Raw genomic sequence first — 22779 nt, 5'->3', positions numbered from 1 at the left:
CTTATTACTCTGACCCGTCAGCCTGGGCATTCTCATGCCAGAACCACTCTGTCTTCAACACACGGAGGAGCCTCCTCTGAATCTCTTTCAATGTCTCACATCTATTCAGTAAGTGTTGTCTTAATGTGGTGGAGGCATTTTACACCCATTACAAGTAACGCCATCTCATTTTCCACTTTCTAGATCACTTATCTCTATTCCTGCAGCAAGCAGGCTGGTGACCAGGCCCACTGTCTGAGTATCTCACAAGTATCTCACAAGTATGCAGTCAGACCTTCAGGTTTCATGTCCTGACTCTCGATCCCTCTTTGAACTTGTAGTGTTTTGCGCCTTTCAGTAACCATCCTGCCAACTCATGTTCAGTTGGTCGTGATCCAGATATTGTTCAAAGATTGCGATTTGGAGCAATTGGCATCCTACCTCCAATCCCCTAACTAGGTGGTGTTGGTTGTGTAGCTCAAATTATATACCAGTAGGATATACTATATCAGATTCCATCTTTAGTCAGCTTCTCTGTTATGGGCTTAAGCAACAATATTTTCCCAAAGGTGGCATTGGGGACCTCCTGGAAGAGATGTATCTGTGACCCTCTGAACTCAGTCCACCCTCTCGATCTGGCTTCACGCAGCATTCTTTCAACGGATATAAGTGTGGCTTAAACAGAATGTCTCTGGGTTTCACCTTGTCTTGTGTGGGCCTAAATGGGCATACTCTATGTGCTCTATCCATTTTCAACATCTCTGGTGAGTCATCAGGGAACAACAGCGACAAGTGCGCCAAGACCGTTGAAGCCTGGAAGCCGTGGAGCAGCGGAAAGAAGCTGAACGCTTGCGGAGCGAGTGAGCAAGTTGTCTGGATGTCGTGTGAAGTCTCGCTCCTGAGAACAGGCCCGGCGATGCCAACCCCTGTGAAACAAGATAATGGGGATGTTGGAGACCCAGGAGGGATCACGGCAATAGAGAGTGATGCCAACATACTTGTCGCAGTACTTGGCCTGAAGTTAAGAAGATTAACAAGTACTCTGGGACTCAGTCTACTTGTTCCAGTATTCTTAAAGAAGTTAAGAGGAGTAACGACTACGCCGGAAGTCAGTCTACTCATCCCGGTAGTCATAAAGAATTTAAGAAGAGCAACGAAAACCCTGAGACTTAGCCTACTCAGACCAGCAGTTGGAAAAAAATGAATAAGAGCAACACATAATTTGGGACTCGGTATACACGTCCCAGTGAGGGGCTTAAGAATAAGAAAGGCCCAACAGAAGACAGTGAGTGTGAAGAAGAGGCATATGATACTCATTATCTGGTACACAAAGAGTTGAAGAAATAGAGTAACATTAAGAGTAAGGAGAATATGAAGAGGAATTCCTTATCCCTGTGGGAAATAGGAAAAGAAGGACTTTCAGAGCCACTGAGGAGAAACTTTTGCCCAGCATCCCCAAAATAAACAATGTTAAAAAGGAAAGGCCTAACAGGTAGGAGAGACTGGGAAAAGGCCCCTATAGGAACTACACCAGTTACGTAAAGATATTGCTCAACAATATCTGAGACTTATATATTAAAACCAAGGAAGAACATCTAGAAGAAGAGAATCATTCTCCTACACTTTTGTTGTTCAAGAAGCTGAAGAAGCCTTTCCAGCTGAAGGGGGTCATTTTCCTGGGTTATTTTTTGTTGTTTTTACATAGTAGTAGGGATAGAATAGCTTAGAGTTGGATGGAGTACAGACTGTTTACTTTTGAACTTCACTACAGATGATGAGTAACTTAGTTAGATCGTTTAGGTAGGGAATGCCATATTTTTATATTTAAATAAAGATGCGTAAAATGACATAAATTGGCCTGCCTCTTCCTTCGGACTTACCACAGCACATACGAATTACATACACAATTAAAAATATTGCCTATTTCCATTTTTCGCTCATCTCCAGTCAACTGTGCATGAGTTTCATAAATTGTTTACATTTCATGTCTTTGAGTATTGAGATCGAATTAACAAAAAAGGAGGGCTATGACGAAACTATGTGAATCAAGAACCAGATAAAATAATAATTTCAAAGTGTATCTTGTTTCTATCCCCCACGCAAAACGAATTGAGAACTTTTAATGTTACAAATTAATCAGACAATTGTGCGACGAGGAAGAGTAGATTGAGCAACACGCAATGAAATAAAAACTGCATCTTAATCTTCCAATAAGTTTTTTTTAATGTGGAGCGAGAATGTAAAAAACTACAAAAACATTGATAATTGCACTCTCTTTTGAAAAAAGTTCAATAATAACGGAGAACAAAACAGACTATTTTGCCTAACTTTGCGATTCAAACCACAATGTTTGCAATGCTAAAATTCGACATTCATTTCCCAAATCAATTTTCATCAGAATATTAATGTAAGGAAAAACATACATATAACATTCATAGAAATAAGTATTTGTCACACCTGTTCTAATTAGCAACCAAATTGCCACTTAACATATTCATAAATCCTTAATATAAAAAGAATAAAAACACAGAAAACAGACTAACGTCTCCTGAATTGCATACCAATCACTTATATCAGAGTGGAGCTAGATTTTCAATCATTAGATTCGACTATCATATGCAAAGAGCTAATGGTACTCTATAAGATTTTTAACCCTCCAACAAAATCCTTATATACAGAATTAAAACATATTTTTCTTGAAGGGACCTCTGATATAATTACCAAAATGTTCAAGGAAGGCACAGCACTATTGGATAAAATAGCCTCGAAAAGTAAGGACCTAATTTATAATCCAAATAAGGTGAAAGGAAAAGGAACATTTTGGGATTGGTCCCAACAAATGAAAAAGTACAAAAATACAAAATGTACAAGCATTAGAATTAGACATTTAATAGAATTGATACTCTGCTGGCATATTTATGTTTGTTTCCGGAAAGGAAATCAGGCTGATTTAGCTCAGGTTCAGGTTAAACATGCTATGCACTTTAGATATTTTAGGGCCCCGTAGAGGGACAGAGAAAAAAGAGTGAGTGTGTCGGTTGTGCCATTATACCAAGGAAACCTGGAAGCACCTAATACTCGACTGTCCATTAACAGCACTTGCAAGGCGGCACTTGGTAAGCACTTGTTAAGCACTTGTTAAGCCGATTAATCTCAGCCTGATTAATGGACCGAGCAGACACATTGTGGCGAATACTGTCTACGCTGATTGGAAACATATGATAATTGACCTAATTTAATTTTATTAAATCAATTTATGTAGTGCTGGATAAACCTTTTTTATATGGATTTTAAAGGACATTTTGTATTTAGGAAACATTCTTTTATGAAATAATGAGATTATGATTATGTTTTAAGAGTATTTCTGTATATATTAGTGACATTTTTTGTATAGCTGTATGAGAAATTAGGTATTGTATTTCATTGAGATGTTTTATGTGTTGATTGTATGTTTCTGAGATTATTCATGTTTAAGGTTTTTGTAAACCAAGTCAAAACAAAGAAGAAAAAAAAGAAGACAGACTTTCAATTCAGTCTTGCACCCAGACACTGCCAGAGAACACAATCATAATTGGCAAAAAAGATTTTCAAACACATTATATTCCTTCATTTCCAGAATGTCCTTTGATCCATCTGATATGAATATCCCAGCAAATACTGTGTTCTTTGAATTGTCAAATTTACCAATCAAATCTATTTAGACAAGATTCTTTTTTTAAATCATCTTTATAGTTTTTGGAAGGCAGATGAACGACAGCATAATCCAACATAGGCAACATAGACAGCTATATAAAGCAAAATCCCAAACACAGAAGGCCAGGTGTCACAGACATGGTTAGCATCACATCCAGTATTACTACCCTTTGCCCCAGGGCTCCCGCACTTCAAACAAGGCCCACCGATCTCCCCAAACAACTAAAACAAAGGCAGATATTTGTATAATTTAGGCTTATATGCGCCATAATAAGAATCTTGTGTATAGTTGATGAAAGGGGAGCCAGTTGGACACATACAAGGTATACCGATCTTCAGATAAGGCCATTATTTTTCTGAGGCCAAAATCTCCCAAAGTTTACTCCACCATATAGCCAGGATGGGCCCCTCAGCTGACTTCTAATTGCGAACAAGGGTAATCTTGGCCGCCAAGAGGAGGAATGAGAGAAGTTTAGCTTTGTGGCCCAACAAAGGGCGGAGCCCATCGCCACTGCCAACTAGAAGAATCAACAAAGGTTCCAAGGGGAGGGCAACTTGCAGTATCTCCTTAATGTGTGCAAGGACCACTTTCCAAAATATCTGTACCTTAGAGCAACTCCACCACATGTGGAAATAAGTCCCTTTTTCTCAGCAGCCCCTCCAACAAGTCTCCGAACATGAAGAATTGATGTGGTGCAATCTATCCGGGGAATATTACCAACTATAGCATAACTTTAATTGACATTCTTTGTCCGTACTACATCTCGTGACCTTGTGGTTGCGTTCACATATACGTCGCTGTGAGTCCTCATCAATGGGGGCACCCAGATCCCTTTCCCAGGCCTGCATATAACGAAATTGATCTTGAGGGGTAAACCGATCTAGTAAGTTATAGAGCCCAGTAATCCTACCCCTAGTCTTGCCAGCCAGACAAGTAAGCTCCAATGCATTACATTCCCTGGTACCTCTCTGTCGGACTATAGGATGTGATATCCAATGGTGAATTTGCAAGTAACAGAACCGCTCCCCTTTTTGTAGTATGAACGTATTCTTGCATTCCTCAAATGTAAGTAGGGTTCCATTCCTATGAAGATGTCTGAGTTGTAAGGGAACTCCCGCGACCCAAGCAGCAAATGGTTCTGGGGATAAACCAGGGGCAAAGTCTGGGTTGCCAAGTACAGGCCAAGACCAACCGGGGTGCCCCATCTTTTAGTAGCCAGGACCCAACACAAGATCAAATGTAATGTAAAGGAAAGGAGAGAGGTACCAGGACGTTTGGTATTTGCCCAAACGAATGGTAAGTGCTGCAGAGAGATTGAAGAGGCTGCCTGTTCCATTTGAACCCAGATCAGGGTCTGTCCAGTTTGGCCCCAAGAAAAGATATGCGAAAGTTGCAAAGCTTCATAATAGCAGTAGATGTCTGGGACCCCCAAACCTCCCAAGATCTTACTATGGAGCAAGACCCTCTTTGCAATGCGTGGCTTGAGATACTGCAAATAAACTCCAGGATTTTCTTTTGCAGCACGTGTATTTTATGTGTGGGGACCATCATCGGGGGCGGCCGTAAAATGCTAAATGAGTTTCGGAATAATGTTCATTTTCACACCAGTGATGCGCCCCAACCGAGAGATGGTTTGCGTATTCCAACGCTGGAGGTTTGATATAAGTTGATTAAATAGCAAGGGGTAATTAACTGAATATAGGGACTTAAGTGTGCTAGGTATCCTGACCCCTAGGTAGTCAATGTGATCTTGTTTCCATTGGACTCAGGAATTGCCATTGAGCCTCGTCAAAGCCGTAGGTGTCAAATTGATAGCAAGGCCTACCGACTTGGAATAATTAATGGCGAATCCAGAGACCAATCCAAAACGCTCAAGCTCAGCCATTAGGGACTCGACCGACTCACCGACCTTCGTCAGAGAGAGTAGAACATCGTCCGCATACAGGGATATTTAATGTATCTGTTGTCGAAAACGGAATGCCTCAGATAGCATCATAAGTTTGAACACGAATGGCCAGCAGCTCCATCCAAAGTGCAAAGAGAAGAGGAGATAAAGGACAGCCTTGTTTTGTACCTCTGCACATTTTGATTAAGAGGGAGATCCTCCCATTGAGCAGCACACAGGTCTGCGGGTCACAGTAAATAGCAAGCATAGCCTGCCGGAATATAGGGCCCAGGCCCGACTGTTGAAGGTTCTCAGTGAGGAAACTCCAATCAAACCAGTCAAAAGCCTTGTGAGCAACAACAGTTAACAGCCCATCTGGAACTCCAGCTTGTTTACTATATCTACCAGATTAAGAGTTTTCCTAATGTTATCGTGGGTAGAGCACCATTGAATAAAGCCAGCCTGGATGGCTGCATCAGAATTGGAAGGACTGTCATAACCAGAGATTAAAGAATTTTCGAATATATTTTAGTGTCATTGTTATGAGCGGTAGGATTCCAATGATATGTGGCTTTAAGATCAGGATCGTTGCAGTCTCAAGCATAGTGGAGTGGAAGTGCCAGTTTCTAGGAATTAATTAAACAATCTGGTCAGGTGGGGAGTGAGTAAATTACAGTACATTTTATAGAACTCTGAAGTAAAGCCATCAGGGCCTGGAGTGCAGTTTTTAAGGGACTATATTGCTAAAGTAACTTCTTTCAAGTGATATTGCTTGTTCCAGTCGATTAATATTGGCTAAAGGCAAAGTCGGGAAGACAACTGGGGCCAGGTAATCTCGCAGTACATCCATGTCCGCTGGAGCGGCCAGAGCTGTCGCTGCATGATATTTATGGGCCTAAGCTAGTTTGTCGTCATCTGTGAGAAGTGTGTTTGTGTCATCAAGCAGGGCCCGCATATTGTTCTGAGATATATGCTGTGCTAATTTGCTAACCTGAATTTTGTTAGCCTTGTTTCCCCTCGTGTTATTATATTGTTTAGTCTTCAGTATAGCTCGGGAGGTATGTTCGCCAAAGTGAGCGTTGAGCATGGCCCTAGTAACCATCAGTTGTCTACGTGATTTAAGGGAGCCCGAGAGTTTGTGCACATTCTCCCTAAGTCTCACCTCAGCCTCCAAGTCGCTCGGTATCCCGGCTCTATTCCTGGAATAAGATGGAGCAACACTTATAGACTCTCCCCTGACAACTGATTTCATGGCGTCCCAAACTGTCCTAAGGGAAACGTCGCCAGTAAGGTTATAATTAAAGTCAGCGATAATGCACTCTCCTACTTTCCAATGAATGATCTCATCTTTGAGCAAAGGATTATAAAACTAGACAGTTCTTGCTCTCCCCTCAATATCTGAAGAAGGTAGAAATTTTATGCAAGCCCCAGTTACCATCTTGGAGGTTATATCAGTAATTGGGGGACTGACAAAGGGGAAATCTCCGGGAATGGACGGTTTAACTGTAGAGTTTTATCAAGAATATGATGAGGTGTTGGCGCCGGTACTGTGTAGTTTGTATAATCGTATTCTAAGGGAGGAGAAGTTGTGTACTTGAATGAAGGAAGTGATCATCACAGTAATTCCGAAACCTGGAAAAGATGCAACTAGGTGCTGTAATTACCGTCCTATTTGCCTGCTCAATGTTGACATAAAGATCTTTACCAAGATCCTAACTATAAGACTGGAAAAATATATGGGAGGGTTGATAGAGCGATCTCAGACAGGATTCATGAAACAGCGATATGGATACGGCAATATTAGAACGCTGTTAGATATATTGAGTTTACCGGATTCAGAGATCAAGGATGTTTTGTTGATTTTTTTAGATGCCGAAAACGCCTTTGATAGGGTAAACTGGAGATTCTTGAACTACACACTATCAAAACTGGGATTTGGGTCTTTGTTTATTAAGGCTATTAAGGCGCTACAAACTGACATAATGGCTAAGGTGTGGGTGAATGAGGGATTTTCAGCATCAATGCCATTATATAGGGGCACACAACAAGGCTGTCCTTTTTCTCACTTGTTGTTTAATCTATTATTAGAACCATTGTTAGCATACATACGACAACATGGGAGTGTTTGCAGCCTATGTGTGGAAGAGAGGGAAGTTAAGACATTGGCCTATGTGGATGATGTGGTGGTTATTTTGAATAATCCAGTCGAGGGGGGCCATCTACTGAGAAGTATTTTTGAAGAGGTAGGAAGGTTATCAGGTTACCGGATAAATTGGGGAAAAACTGTAGTATTTCCAATAAGAACTCACCGGGATGTGAGCAATTTTTAGGTTGGAACTGTAAATGGGAGAATGCATGCGTAAAGTACTTGGGTATTTACATTGTTTGGGATGTTAAAAAGATAGTGAATTATAATGTAGATAGACTCATCGAGGTCCTCCAAAGAGGTATCCCTACAAAACATCCCCACCAAAAATATTGCCATACATATGGCCGTTTGTCTCGCCATAGGTGATATTTTTGGGGGGATAATTTGTGCGGGCGGGGATTGTGGGTGTTGCGGAGGTGGCCCCCACAGGGTGCATGGGTCAATATCGCTGCAAAAATATGGTGATATTTTTGTATGGCAATATTTTGTGGGGATATTAACACATGACACATGGAACCTCCAAAGGGATATTGTGAAATGGGGGCGTATCACTTTAACCATTTGGGCTAAAGTTAATGCAATTAAAATACTTCTGTTGCCAAAGGTTTTGTATATTGTTCAATCATTGCCCCTACTCTTCACAAAAAGAGCACTTAGGCTGTTTCAAGATTTTCTATGGGGAGTAGGGAAGAGGGCCACAATTCCTCAACACATTATGGTCCACAGCATTAAAGATTCAGGTTTTGGGTACCCGATACTAAGAAAATTCGCGCAACAGCTCTCTGTTGAAAAAGGTGTCTAGCTACTCTAGCGGGGATCAGAATCAGGTGCCATGGTGGGTGCAAATTGAGATGCAAAAGTTTTCACCATATGATATTAAATGCCTGTATTCTTTTGGGAAGCTACCTGGGAGGGTGAAGAGTTTAAATACAGTCTTGGCGACAAAAGACGCCTTGACTTTGTTGATAGTGGGAAGCGGGCAAGGATTATTTATTTATAAAGAGGCCTCTCTTTGGCATAATCCAGGTCTACAGATCAACAATAAGGTATTGAATTGGAGGAGTTGGATTAGGAGAGGCATCTTAACGATAGGTGATGTTTGGAGTGATTAAGGGGTGGTGCGCTTTGAGAGTTTAGTATAGAAATTTGGGTTACAAAATAGGGAGTTAAGAAGATACGGTGAATTGGTTGATTTAATCTCTGAAAGGAGGCAAATGATGGATGCACCACTATTGCAGAAACCGGAGGTCCTTAAAGTATTGACCAGTGGATCACAGAAGGTGTCAAGTATTTTGAAAATTATGCAACCAGAGCAAAATGTTTGGATTCATGGGAGAAATTATGGCTGTCATGGTCAGAGGAGTTAGGTAGAGATCTTACACAAGAGAAGCGTGAAAAGGTTTGGAAAGTCCTGCTAAATGCTAAAACAGATTTCCAACTACGCTATACTCATCAGAGAATATTGGGCAGAATCTATTGGACCCCGGTGCGTATGTGTGCTTTGGGGATGATTGATGGTGACTGTTGTTGGGTTGTGGGAATGAGAGGGGTAGTTTGCTTCATATGTTGTGGATCTGTGAAAGGGTGGTGAATTTTTGGAGGGATGTTGTTGACAGGATCGACCAAATCTGGAACATTACATATCCACGCAATCCCTTAGCAGTCATCCCGCAGCTACCAAGAAGTGGTCATAATAATAGTTGGGTAACATCGTGCTGGATTAATAAAGTTTTGTTGGTGGCGACTTAACAGACATTTAAGGTCTGGAAGACAAGGAAGAAACCAACAGTGGAGGAATGGATCTTAGATGTGCAAGTCCTATCAAGGTATAAGAAGACTATGTATTATAAATAACACAAGGAAGCATTTTATGTTGAACTGGGTGGAAGTTTAATTGAACTTTATGGGTGATCCTGGATTGATCTGTGGAATGGATTAGGTTTGCTGTCATAATTAATGGGTTTGTTGGGATGTGAGGGTGGTTGTGTCTGTTATGTATCTTGTTTTGTGTCATCCTAATTGTTTGTGGTTGTCAGATTATTGCTCTTGGTTATGTTTTAGGTTCGGTATGGGTCGTTTTGTAGAATGTAGGGCTATAGTTACTGTTTGCTTTGAATTCTGTTTTAGACTATGGTGTTGTTTATAGTCCAATGACCTAAGCTGTCATTACTGTTGCAGTTGTTAATTTTTGTTGAAAACAAGAAATAAAGAGTTTTAAAAAAAAGAAAAAGAAAGAAATTAACAAAACTATTAGCAAGAAACTCCAGGTTAACAAAGTAAAAACTTCCAGATTGGAAGACTAGGAGGGGAGAGACCTACGACCGAGAGAGAGCAGGAGACCAGCGCATGATCAGATAAAGTGACAACATGAATTTCACTTTCCGTGATATAGGGTATGACCGAAGAGGAAACCAAAAGCGCATCACTCCGCGAGTATCCCATGTGAACATGTGAGTATTGCATATAATCACTCTGGGTCGGGTTATGCAGGCGCCAAATATCTATAAGCCGAATCTTGCGCAAGGGTTGCATTAGAGCTAAGGAATTCCTAAAGTCGACTTGCGTGGCTGGAAGAGTTTTGTCCACATTCGGGTCAGGCATGACATTAAGGCCCCCCCCAATAATTGAAGATGCTTCAGCAAAGGAGAGCAATTTAGTTCGGAGGACGTGCAAGAACTGATCTGGGTGATCAATGGGACTGTAGGCCGAAGCAAAAGTGAAAGTGTGCCGACAGTTCCTTAACCCCCAAGTATCTGCCATTTGGATCTCGCAGGACTCTCATCTTAGTAAAAGAGATCGATTTCACAAATACGACAGCTGAACCTCTCTTTTTAGACCCACTAGTTGCGAAAAACTGTAATGGACAGTACAGGTGTTGGAGCCTCTTTTCGTCACCTCACAGGAGGTGTGTTTCCTGCAGAAAGGTTCCAGATGGGAAAAACCTTGAAAGGACAGATTCGTGCTTGATCAGTTTATTCAGCCCCAGAACATTTCCATGTGAACATGGGAAGTGCTGGGTCCTGTGTAGAGTTAGGGTGGCTAGCCAGTGACATTAGAATGTGGTGTTATCAAGCTATGTGCTATCATAGTTGCCCAAACATGAAGTGCCTTATATGCCATCACAGTTCTGCCCTCCTGTTTTCTGTCCCCCCCGACCGTTCCCAACCGAAATTAGAGAAACCCTTCCATCAAACAAATATAACCCACAAAAAGCCAGGTCAACAGGCGACCAAACCAACTACGAGGCAACCTGCCAAGGGGCAGAACCCGATAACTGTTATGAAACATTAACACGTAAGAGAATACATTATAAGAACCAGAGAGCAAAATGCTCAGAAACTCAGGGGACCAACCACCATGCAAGAAGAAATTGTCCGCTGTGGAGACCAGAGCCAGAACGATGATTAAATACAAATCAGGTGTTCTGGTCTGTGGTTCTGGTCCATGGTTTCGGGCGGGGGTGCTTTTTGTCATATTGGGAGCAGATTGGCAGTACGGGCCACAGTGCTTACCATAGCCTTCTTTGTTTCTGTGTTCCTTTTCCCTGGGCCTAGTATGTGGTTATGTTACCGGAAACAGTTGTGATATCCCATTCAGAGATGTCTGCTGTTCTTTATCACCTTGTATCCTTGTAGATATTTACAGTTTAAAAAAAAAAAAGTTTTATTGCCATTTTCATCGCGCTTTAAAACACTGTGTATAGGTGCATTATAAATGCCATATCATATCATAGCATATCATATCATAAACAACACAACATTGTTAACTCTATTTCCTCCCCTTTCATCCTCCCCTTCCCGTACCCTCTTCCCCTGTCCAAACCGTACCCTGTTCTAATCCCTCCCCTGATCATCCCTCTCCCTCCTCCCTGCCCATTTGTCTGTCCCCCTCAGTTGTGACCCAAGTCTCTGCATTGCTTCCTGACCAAGGCATCGATAGTCCTTGCCCCTTTTGTGCTCTTTACTACTTCTGCACTCAGATCAACCTCAGCCGTTTCATCTTCCTCGGGCACCAGGCTCCTCTGAATAAACTTCAAAATCAAATCCCATTCTACAAGAAATCATTGGTGATCCCCCCGAATAGAGTAAGGGACCCACTCTAGCACATCAAAATTCCATACCTTACCCACCCATTCATGTTCATTGGGGCGTTCCCTCTAAATCCACTTCTCAGCCACCACGAACGCCCCCACCATCATCAGAATCACATACGCATTTCTTTGTGACTTTGTTGGTAACTGTTCTAGGGTTCCTCCCAGAGCCAAGATGGCCTCTCCCTGAGTGCCGCTCTATTGTACCTACAAGATCTCTTCTAATGCTGACCGGATCATTACCCAATACTATTGAATGGATGGGCACTCCCACCAAATGTGTGCCCATGTTGCCACCTCCCTGCATTCCCTCCAGTATTTGTCCGGGACCAACTGATACCATCTATATAGCTTCTTGGGGGTCTGATGCTATTGAACCAATATCTTTGTCCCTATCTCTTGTATTTTCAGTGCCCTTGTTTACTTGGGGATCTGTGACCACAAAGCAGACCATTGCTCCACTTCTGTTGGATACCCTACTATCGACTCCCAGCTCTTCATGTGTTCCCTTTTCCCCGGTTCCTGCCCCTCTTTGATAATGGCATGAATTGCCCCCACTATATGTTTGTCCCCTGTTTCTGTTGAGACATATTTTTCAAAGGGGGTGAGTTCCCTGGTAGTGACCTTCCTATTTGTGGGTTGTTGCAACCAGTGTCGTAATTGAAAATAGTGGTATTGCGCCCCTTCTGCTAGCCCAATAGCATCGTTACACTGATTGAAGGCTTTCAACTCCTGTCCATTAAACATGTCCCCCAGTTTTGTGCAACACCCCTCTTGCCACCTAACACATTCTTTGCCTCCAATACTGGTTGCAAATTGCGGGTTACTAAACAAAGGTGTCCATGGGAAGGGGAAGGGAGTCAGGCCTGCCTGTCGTACCGACTCATCACACACCTCTCCCACCAGCGCTTATATTTCACTACAGTACATGTTTGTTGGTCTATCTTCCTTTTGTCATCATAGAACCTCCTCTAGTGGGGCCCCCACTAGTGCTCTGTCCATGGATATCCACACCTTCCCCCTGTCATCCCTAAACCAGTCTCTAATCACTTTGATCTGAGACGCTAAATAGTAAGCTATGAAATCCAGTTCTCCCAGCCCTCCCTTATTCTTCAAAGTTCTCATAACTTGTCTCGGCACCCTAGGTTTTTTGTGAATCCATATAAATGCACCCGTATATTTTTGTAGGGCCCGGAAGTAAGTGTTGGGTACCGGTACTGGCAATTCCATAAAATGATAGAGCAGCTTTGGTAGGATTACCATTTTTAGCACACTGATCCTCCATAAACATGATATTGATAGGGGTCCCCAATTAGCAAGGGAATTTTGTCTCAGATTCAGTCTGATGCTTACTATCTCCACCAACCCCCTCCTCACCTGAAGTCTTTATGGCTGAAGTACTATCTGAATCCGAGTCCCAGGATTCATCCGTTGGTATCTCCTTTCTTCTCTGTCTCCAAAATTCGTTGGGCTTCTTGTGCGTCCTTACTCCTGGTTTGGAGCGTTGGGAATGAGCTCCACTAGAGGCCACTTTGCCAGAGATGCAATTTGCCTGGCAGCGGGAACCCCAGGGAGCCCACCCCAGACCAGGGAAAAAGCCTTGCCGAAAAAACCCTGGTAGGTTGTGATCTTTTGCTGGGACATCAATTCCCAGAATGCACTTGAGAACTGAAGTAGTATACGAAAGTTCCAAAGAATCCTCCAGAAGGTAACAGCAGAATTGTCGGAAGTCCGGAAGGGCAAGGTAGCAGAAGAGTAGCAGGTACCTCGCAAGAACTGCGAGTAAGGAAAGAGAGAGAGTACCCAAGAGGGTAAGCGGTAAACAGCAAACAGAGGAACAGCCGTCTGAGAACGGCAGAGACTGCAAAGGAAGGTCGTTCGGAAAGCGGCCAGAAAGGTAAGTAGAATTACACGTGAGCGCTGGTGAACACTATCCAAAACACTGGAAGTTGCAACGCGGTTGCGTTAGTGACTTCCGGAAGTATAAAGCCAAAAGACTAGAATGCGCACTGTGAGTCCTGGAAAGGAGTCCTTCTTCTATCTCCGTTTCAGTCTCCATCTTAGGTATAGTTTCCACGGCAGGCGAGTTGTGACAGTATGACCCCTTCTTAGGCCTCCACCTCCTGGTTTTCCAGGGTGAAGGCGATGGAATTTGCGTAGTATACGAGGAGCAGAAATGTTCTTAACAGGTTCCCATGTGCACTCAGACTTTGGGTATCCCTTCCAGAATACCAGGTATTGCAGTACACCTCTTTTGTATCTTGAATCCAAAATGTCGGAAACTTCGTATTCCTCAGTGGTCTTTGTGGTCTTTTGAGGAGGTCCTTTTGTCTTTCGGGAATGAGGGTCCTCAATAAATGGTTTAAGGAGTGAGGTATGAAAGACAGGATGAATTCTTTTGAGAATCGGGGGAAGGTCCAGTCTATAAGCCACAGGATTGATCTTGGCTGAAATACGAAAGGGGCCAAGATACCTGGGTGCAAATTTTCCTGGATGAACCCATCTGGGTAAATATTTGGTGGATAACCACACCTGCCTTCCTACCTCCCACTGAGGATTTGGACTTCTCTTTTGATCTGCCCATCTTTTACAGTCTTGTCGAGCTTTTGAGAGATTGGATTCTGATATTCGATGCATCCTCTGTATGGTATCCAGTAGATGATCCACTGAAGGTGTGTTTGTAGGAGGGATACCAAAGAGGGGTATATGCTTTGGGTCATAACCATAGGTGCACTTGAACGGACTCATACCTAGAGAGGTATGTCTTGTGTTGTTATAAGAGAACTCGGCCATGGGCAGAAGATGGAACCAGTCGTCTTGTTCTTGGTTACAAAAACACCGTATGTACTGTTCAAGAGTGGCGTTTAAGCGCTCAGTTTGCCCATTGCTTTCCGGGTGAAACCCTGATGAAAGAGATCTCTTGATTCCTAATGTTCTGCACAGAACTGTCCAGAATTTGGACATAAATTGAGCGCCTCTGTCGGAGACTATATTGACAGGAATCTCATGAAGCCTGACTATATCCTTCAGAAAGATTTCTGCAGTCTTGCTGGCAGTAGGAAGTCCTTTAAGAGGAGAAAAGTGAGCCATCTTGCTAAAGGAATCGATTGTGACCATTATGGCGGTGTGTCCACAGGATTCCGGCAGCTCCACTATGAAATCAGTGGATATCTGTTGCCATGGTCCTTCGGGCTGTCTTTCTTGTTGTAGAAGTCCTAAAGGTTTGTGGTAATCGTACTTGTTTTGAGCACACACGGGACAGGCCTTTACATATTCCTTCACATCCTTAGCCAGGGACGGCCACCAAAATTGACGAGACGTTAGCTCTAGCGTGGCTCTTTGACCTTTGTGCCCGGCAGAAGGAATATCATGACACCAGGACATTGCTTGTACTTGGAGTTCTCGGGTTGGTACATACAAGGATTCCTTTTTAAAAAGAAAGTCGCCCTTCCCTTTCAAATCCAGTTTTGAACTCCTATTGTTCTGTTGTTCTGCTTTGACCCGTTGCAAAAATGTATTTATGGTTGCGATGAATGTCTTTCCTGCTAACATGAGTTCCTGTTCTGGTAAATCTCCCGAATCATCGTTCATACTTCGAGAAAGGGCGTCTGCTAGAGTGTTGTCCTTTCCTGGAAGATAGGTAATCACAAAGTCAAATTGTGAGAAGAAGTACGCCCACCTGGCATGTCGTGAATTGCGGCATTCCATTTTTTGAAGAACTTTAAGGTTTTTATGATCCGTACGGACCAAAAACGGTACTACAGAGCCTTGTAGCAGATGTCTCCATTCCTCGCATGCTTGTCGGATGGCCAGGAGTTCCTTTTCTAACACGGAATAGTTCCGTTCACTAGTGGTCAACGTGCGTGAATAATAAGAGACAGGATGTTCTAAACCGTCTTCCTCCTCTTGTAATAATGCTGCCCCAATAGCACCGAGGGAAGCATCAGTTTCCACTATGAACTGGCGGGTTTGATCTGGTTGTCTTAGGATCGGAGCTGTTACAAAGGATTGTTTCAAAGTTTGGAAGGCTTGTTCAGTGTCGGAATCCCAGAAAAACTTCACCCCCTTTTTTAGAAGATTGGTGATAGGAAGAATAATCTCCGAAAAATTTGGGATAAACTTTCTATAGAAGTTCGCTAGTCCTAAGAATCGTTGGATTCCCTTAACATTAGAAGGAACAGGCCAATTTGTGATGGCATCTGTCTTGGCTGGATCCATCTGTATGTTATCTGCAGATAATATAAAACCCAAATATGGTACTGTGGATGCCTCGAATATGCATTTTTCGGGTTTAGCTAGTAGATTGTTTCTCCTTAGACGTTGTAAGACTTCTGTTACCAATACACGATGTTTCGCCAGAGTGGCTGAAAAGACAAGAATGTCGTCTAGGTAAACTACCACTGAGGAGTAGAGCATATCCGAAAACACATTGTCCATAAATCGTTGGAATTGTGCTGGTGCATTGACTAATCCAAAAGGCATTACTCTATATTCGTAATGTCCTAGAGGTGTCCGGAAAGCCGTCTTCCATTCATCCCCTTCGCGGAGTCTTAAAAGGTGATAAGCCCCTCTCAAATCCAGCTTGGTGAAGACTTGGGCACCTTGTACAGCTTCAATAATGTCCTTCATCAATGGCATAGGATATCTATCTCGCACCGTAAGACTATTCAGACCTCTGTAATCTATACAGGGACGTAGTTCGGTTGTTCCTTTTTTGGGAATAAAAAATAGAGACGCTCCAGCTGAGGAAGAGGATTCTCTAATAAGGCCGTTCTCTAGGTTGGTGACAAGGTACTCTTTCAGGGCCTTTTTTTCAGGAAGTGACAACGGAAACATTCTCCCGCAGGGTACGACTGCCTCCGGTGTTAGTTCAATCTTACAGTCTTCTTTGCGATGTGGGGGTAGAAGACGAGGCTGTGTATCTGTGAATACATCTATAAATTCCTGATAAGGAGTTGGTATCATGTTGACACTAAAGGAAGGATGCAGTGTTGCTTGAATAATCGGGGTGATTTCAGTAGTTAAACAATGTTGATCGCAGTACTGCGATTTGAAGTCAACTGTGTTCAAACTCCAATCAATGTGGGGATTATGTTTTCTCAACCAAGGGATTCCCAGTATGACCGGAAAATGTGCCGCCCTGATCAGATCGAATGAGAGGTATTCCTGATGATTAGCCATCTTTATTTTCAGCTCCTGTGTTTCGTGACTAATGGGACCTGATGTTAGTGGGGTACCATCTACACCTTCCACCGGAATAGATTTAATCTTCGGTCGTCTGGGTAAGAGATGTTCCTTGGCCCACTTGTCGTCCACAAAGTTGCCCGCCGCCCCACAGTCCAACATGGCGATGCACTCCACGGACCCTGTCGGTTCCCATTCTATTAGTATCTTGATTACCATAAGACTGCTACTGTCTAAAGCCGAAGATTGTGCTAAGTGACAGGGATTTATGGTGTTCACCCCTTCCCTTTCCCTGTTTAAGGTTGGGGTCCTTCGTTTCCCTGTCGTCTGGAGGGAATTTCCGGGCAATCCCTTAATAGATGGTTGTTTGACCCACAGTACATACACAAGCCAAGGTCCCTTCTTCTCTTTCGTTCGCTAGTAGATAGAGGTCCTCGGGTAGTTCCGATTTGCATAGGTTCTTCCGTAGATCTCTTTTCAGGTATCGAAGAGGGGTTTGGTCCTGATACAGAATTGCGTGGTCTTCTTCTTTCTGCCTTTCTTTCTGCCATGCGGAACTCTACTTGTAAGACTAAGGAGACCAAGTCTTGGAAAGAATTAGGTCTAGATACTCTCGCCAGTTCGTCCTTAATATCTTCGTGGAGTCCTCTTCGGAATATCGTCTGTTGGGCAGTTTCAGGCCATCCTGCTTCTGCTGCTATCCTTTGAAATCTCGCTAGGTACGTTTGGACATCCGATGACCCTTGTCGTATGTCGAGTAGATCTTCGAAGGCGGTATACAAGACCTCCTGCCTTTCAAACCTTTCTTTTAGTCGTTGTGTGAATAGACCGTAATCCATGAGAATAGGATCTGAAGTGGTAACAAAAGGCGTAGCCCATGCCAAAGCGTTACCTGTCAGATTGGATATTAAGAACCCAACCTTGGTTCTGTCTAACTCATAGGTTCTGGGGCGAAAGGTGAATTGGATTGTGCAGGCATCCAAGAATTCCTTTAGTTTCTTTGGGTCCCCATCATATTTCCCACACGACAAGGGAAGAGGGGGTAATTCTCCTCTGTGATCATCCCGTTGAGGTGCCTGTTGTCCCAACTGTTGGACCTGTTGCTGTAATGCCGTATTGTCGGCTCTTAGGGACTGCACTTCAGCTGTCAGGGCCTGGATGGTGTTTACCATTTCTTGGTATTGTTCTAGAGAGGCCATTATCTCTGGGCGTTGCAATCTCTCAGATTCAGTCTGATGCTTACTATCTCCACCAACCCCCTCCTCACCTGAAGTCTTTATGGCTGAAGTACTATCTGAATCCGAGTCCCAGGATTCATCCGTTGGTATCTCCTTTCTTCTCTGTCTCCAAAATTCGTTGGGCTTCTTGTGCGTCCTTACTCCTGGTTTGGAGCGTTGGGAATGAGCTCCACTAGAGGCCACTTTGCCAGAGATGCAATTTGCCTGGCAGCGGGAACCCCAGGGAGCCCACCCCAGACCAGGGAAAAAGCCTTGCCGAAAAAACCCTGGTAGGTTGTGATCTTTTGCTGGGACATCAATTCCCAGAATGCACTTGAGAACTGAAGTAGTATACGAAAGTTCCAAAGAATCCTCCAGAAGGTAACAGCAGAATTGTCGGAAGTCCGGAAGGGCAAGGTAGCAGAAGAGTAGCAGGTACCTCGCAAGAACTGCGAGTAAGGAAAGAGAGAGAGTACCCAAGAGGGTAAGCGGTAAACAGCAAACAGAGGAACAGCCGTCTGAGAACGGCAGAGACTGCAAAGGAAGGTCGTTCGGAAAGCGGCCAGAAAGGTAAGTAGAATTACACGTGAGCGCTGGTGAACACTATCCAAAACACTGGAAGTTGCAACGCGGTTGCGTTAGTGACTTCCGGAAGTATAAAGCCAAAAGACTAGAATGCGCACTGTGAGTCCTGGAAAGGAGTCCTTCTTCTATCTCCGTTTCAGTCTCCATCTTAGGTATAGTTTCCACGGCAGGCGAGTTGTGACAGTTTGCACCAAATGAAGTGCCTATTGATTTAGTGATCACTGTTATACCTTTTTCCACCTACCGATATGGGAGGGTTTGTTGCAGTTCTTGGTTTTAAGGCTTAATCTGACGGAACCGACAGGTTTAACACCTAAGACTTTTGAGCATTTATTTTTAAGCCTGCTTGCTCTACAAACTGACGCAGTATCCGGTTAACTGCTATCTGCTGTCTGGGTCCGAATTCATTAGCAGCAAGTCGTCCGCGAATGCTGTGACTTTTTGATCTTTCCCCCTGGTTGGGATCCCTTTTATTTCATCTGTGGACCGAATGGTTGACAGGAAGGGCTCCAAATGGACTGCGTAAAGCAGTGGGGAAAAGGGGCACCCCTGCTTTATACCTCTCGAGAGTGGGATGCTCTCAGAGAGCTGGCCATTCATTGCCAGCCGTAATCTGGGACAGTGATAATTCGCCTTTATTATTGCTAGGAATTTGGCCTCACATCCCATTTTTGACCCTATCAAATGCTTTCTCAGCATCTAGGGTCAGGTTTAGTGCTGAAATCCCTGTCTCATTAACCTTTTCGATGAGGTGACTGACCCTTTGAGTATTAACGCTTATCTGTCTACCTCTAATGAATACGGATTGGTCTGGGTCAACAAGCTCTGGGAGGAGCCAGTCAATTCTATACGCCAGAATTTTCATATAAATCTTTGCATCAATGTTAATGAGTGTGATCGGTCTATAGGATCCGCATTGGGTGCTATCTTTCCCTGGTTTCGGCAATAACACTACTTTAGCTTCTTCCACCGAGTGTGTACGCCCAAAAGAATTAAAGAGCGGAACAAATACAGAATAAGGATATCCCTGTAGGTTTTATAGAAGTGCACCGAGCACCCATCCGGACCCGGCATCTTCCCCATTGGTAGGCTTGTTATGGTAGCCCTTACTTCTTCTGGTGTGATATCACTCTCTAGTTCCTCACAATCCCAATTGGCAACCTTTTGTAATGAGAATCTTTCGAGGTATTCTTTTTGCACCTGTTCTGACGGAGAGTTTGTCTCATATAGAGTAGAGTAGCATTTTGTGAATGCCCTCATAATGTCGGGAAGAGCTGAATTTTCCCCGCCCCCTCTGTTTCAATTTTTAGTATTGTTCTGAACCCTGGGATCTGGGGCCCTTTAAGACGAGGTGGCAATACTTAGAGATGGATCGGGATGCAGAACTTACTCATACATCAATAATCAAACTGACTTAGGAAGTTGGCAAAACTTAGTAATGTTTTTTATTTGCAATTACCTAAAATAGGGAGTTACAACGGACATCAACAGATGTCGCACAGTGCGATCTCAATGCATCATATAAAAAAATGTACTTTTATAGCAAAAATGTGTCATCATTGACGTCACACTATGTGGCAAACTACAAAAACCTACTTGGGGATGTGATAGGCTTACAGGGATCATCTAAGTATATGTTCCACACTGACAGGGGTTGTGATTGGGGCTCTAACATCAGATGGACAACTAAGCCCTCCTCTAGTGCAAATCATCTTCATTGTCACAAAATACACGACTATTCATTGGCTACACAAACTATAGGGCTCTCTGAATCATGGCCCTCTACAATTGGTTGGCACGCTTGTGCCCTTTCTCTTCACAGGATTTTAATCTTACTAAAGTGCATTGGGGAACATCCAAATTCTATATAATCCTATGTATATACTTTGGGGCATTGCCGCAATCTATTACTAAGTAGCCAGCCTTAGGATGACTTTGTCTACTTGCGTTACAGCATCTGTACAAGTGTAAAATGAATTTGCATTTTCTTCAGTGTTTCTTCGCACAGGCATCTTCATTTCGATCCCAAAAGGTTGCTTATCTTCGACGCCTCCTCTTCAGATCTTATAGAATGTTTATATTCTTTCGTTCTTTGAATCTCTCCAGGGTGTATCAGTTCTCCTCCGCATGACGCCACCAGTCCTCTTTTTCATCCATTTTCACACTTCTTCTGGGACTCTGTCCAGAAGACCATCATTTCTTCGATAATGCATATAAGGTTTTCTCAATGGATACCTTGTTTCAAGAATTCTTTGTGGTACAGGCATTCTCATTGGTACTGCACGTGTCGCAATTTCTGGTTCCCAATATATAGGCAGCATGGGGGCAGAGCTTCTGGTAGGTGTATTTGGCTCCTCCTCTACAGTTCTTGACATTTCATTCTTCCTCAGTGCGCTTGCTAATGGGCGATCCATCTTGTTAACTTTAATATAATATTTCTGTTTATGGTAGATCAGCGATCGCTCGGCTGCTTTAGTTTGTAAGACCTCAAGTGGACCCTTTATCAGCCGATACACACTTCTGATAGCCCCTCCGGCACCTTCTGCCATGCAGACCATTATTTGTTTCACTTTTCCTTCTAGCTCTGTTTCCAGTTACTTCAATTGTCTATCCCTCTGCGATTTCAATACTATAAGCGCCCCCCTCAAAGTGTATTTAAAGGCGTCCCATAACATTTGTTCACTCGTCTCACTTGAGCTGTTATTGCTAAAGTAATCTAGTATTCTATCTTTTACTGCCCTTAGGATCTCATCTGTAAGAATATGCGATAGACAACGCCATCACCACAGCCCAGGTGTGCCTACCCCCATACTTATAGATAATGTAACGGGAGCATGGTCGGACAGGGCAATAGCACCCACCTCTATTTCCTTCACCTCTCCCATTAAGGCCCTTGATACCCAGACACAATCAATCCTTGAGACAATTCTATGCACGTGTGAATAGAATGTGTAGCTTTTGAGTTTCCACGCTTTTCCCTGCAACCATCTACCAGTGACATTTGTGTAATTCTTTCTATTAGCTCTTTTCAGGGCTTGCGCTGGTTATGGAAGACACTTGCACTTCATTCTTCGCAGGGATCCCAAGCCATTTTGATGTCCCCCTTCACAATGATGTACCCTTTTTCGAAGAACTTCAGCTTTCGTACTATTAATCTGAGGAACCTGTCCTGCCCCTCCTCACATTGGGTGTATATATATATATATATATATATATATATATATATATATATATATACAGATGAAAGGGTGTATGTTCCTCCCCAGAAACGTTACAGCTAAATACTGACCCGCTGAGTCTCTCTCTGTGACTATGACGAGAATGCCCATGTTATCTCGGATGGTAATCAGTACCCCCATATTGCCCGCTGCGTTGGCCTGAAATATTTGTTGGTACCCCTTTATTCTCACTTTGTGTTTGTCTTGTTTGCGAATATGTGTTTTCTGGAGGGTTAATAACCCTGGTCCCTCCCGTCCCAGAAAGAGGTTATCCCCCTAATGTTTAGGGAGATGATTTTAAGGGTATCTTTTGTCGGCATGGTCCTCGTATGCCATTCTAATAGCTGCTTTGTAGTACAGGTTTTGGTTGGGACCTTCCCTCCCTCCCCTCCCTCTCCTCCTCCCCCTCCCTTTCCTTCCTCTCACACCCCTCCTAACTTCTCCTTTCGCTCCCGCCTGCTCTCTTCTCCCCCACTCTAATTGGGCGGACTCAACCAGCCTCGAATGCTCCTGACTTCCCATCTCGGGAGTTGAGCCCCTGCGCCATCCCAGTAGATTCTAGTGCGGGTCCCCCCAGGCCCATGAGTGATTGCAGTTTAACCTATATACCCTACCACTCCCCCGGTACCTCCTTTCTGACCTTCCTCCCCAGGCAGTTTTTAATCCCAATCCCCATGGCTTCTGTTAATATGTTCAATCGCTCATAGTCTCCGTCATGTGGCTCTCCTCCCCCTCTAGCCATTTCTCGGGGGGCTTACGTGGGACTCTAGGTGCCTGT

Source organism: Ambystoma mexicanum, chromosome 3q (assembly GCF_040938575.1).
Source record: "Ambystoma mexicanum isolate Mex_15411 chromosome 3q, UKY_AmexF1_1, whole genome shotgun sequence".
In the NCBI taxonomy this organism is placed as follows: Eukaryota; Metazoa; Chordata; class Amphibia; order Caudata; family Ambystomatidae; genus Ambystoma; species Ambystoma mexicanum.
This window is presented reverse-complemented; position numbering follows the sequence as displayed.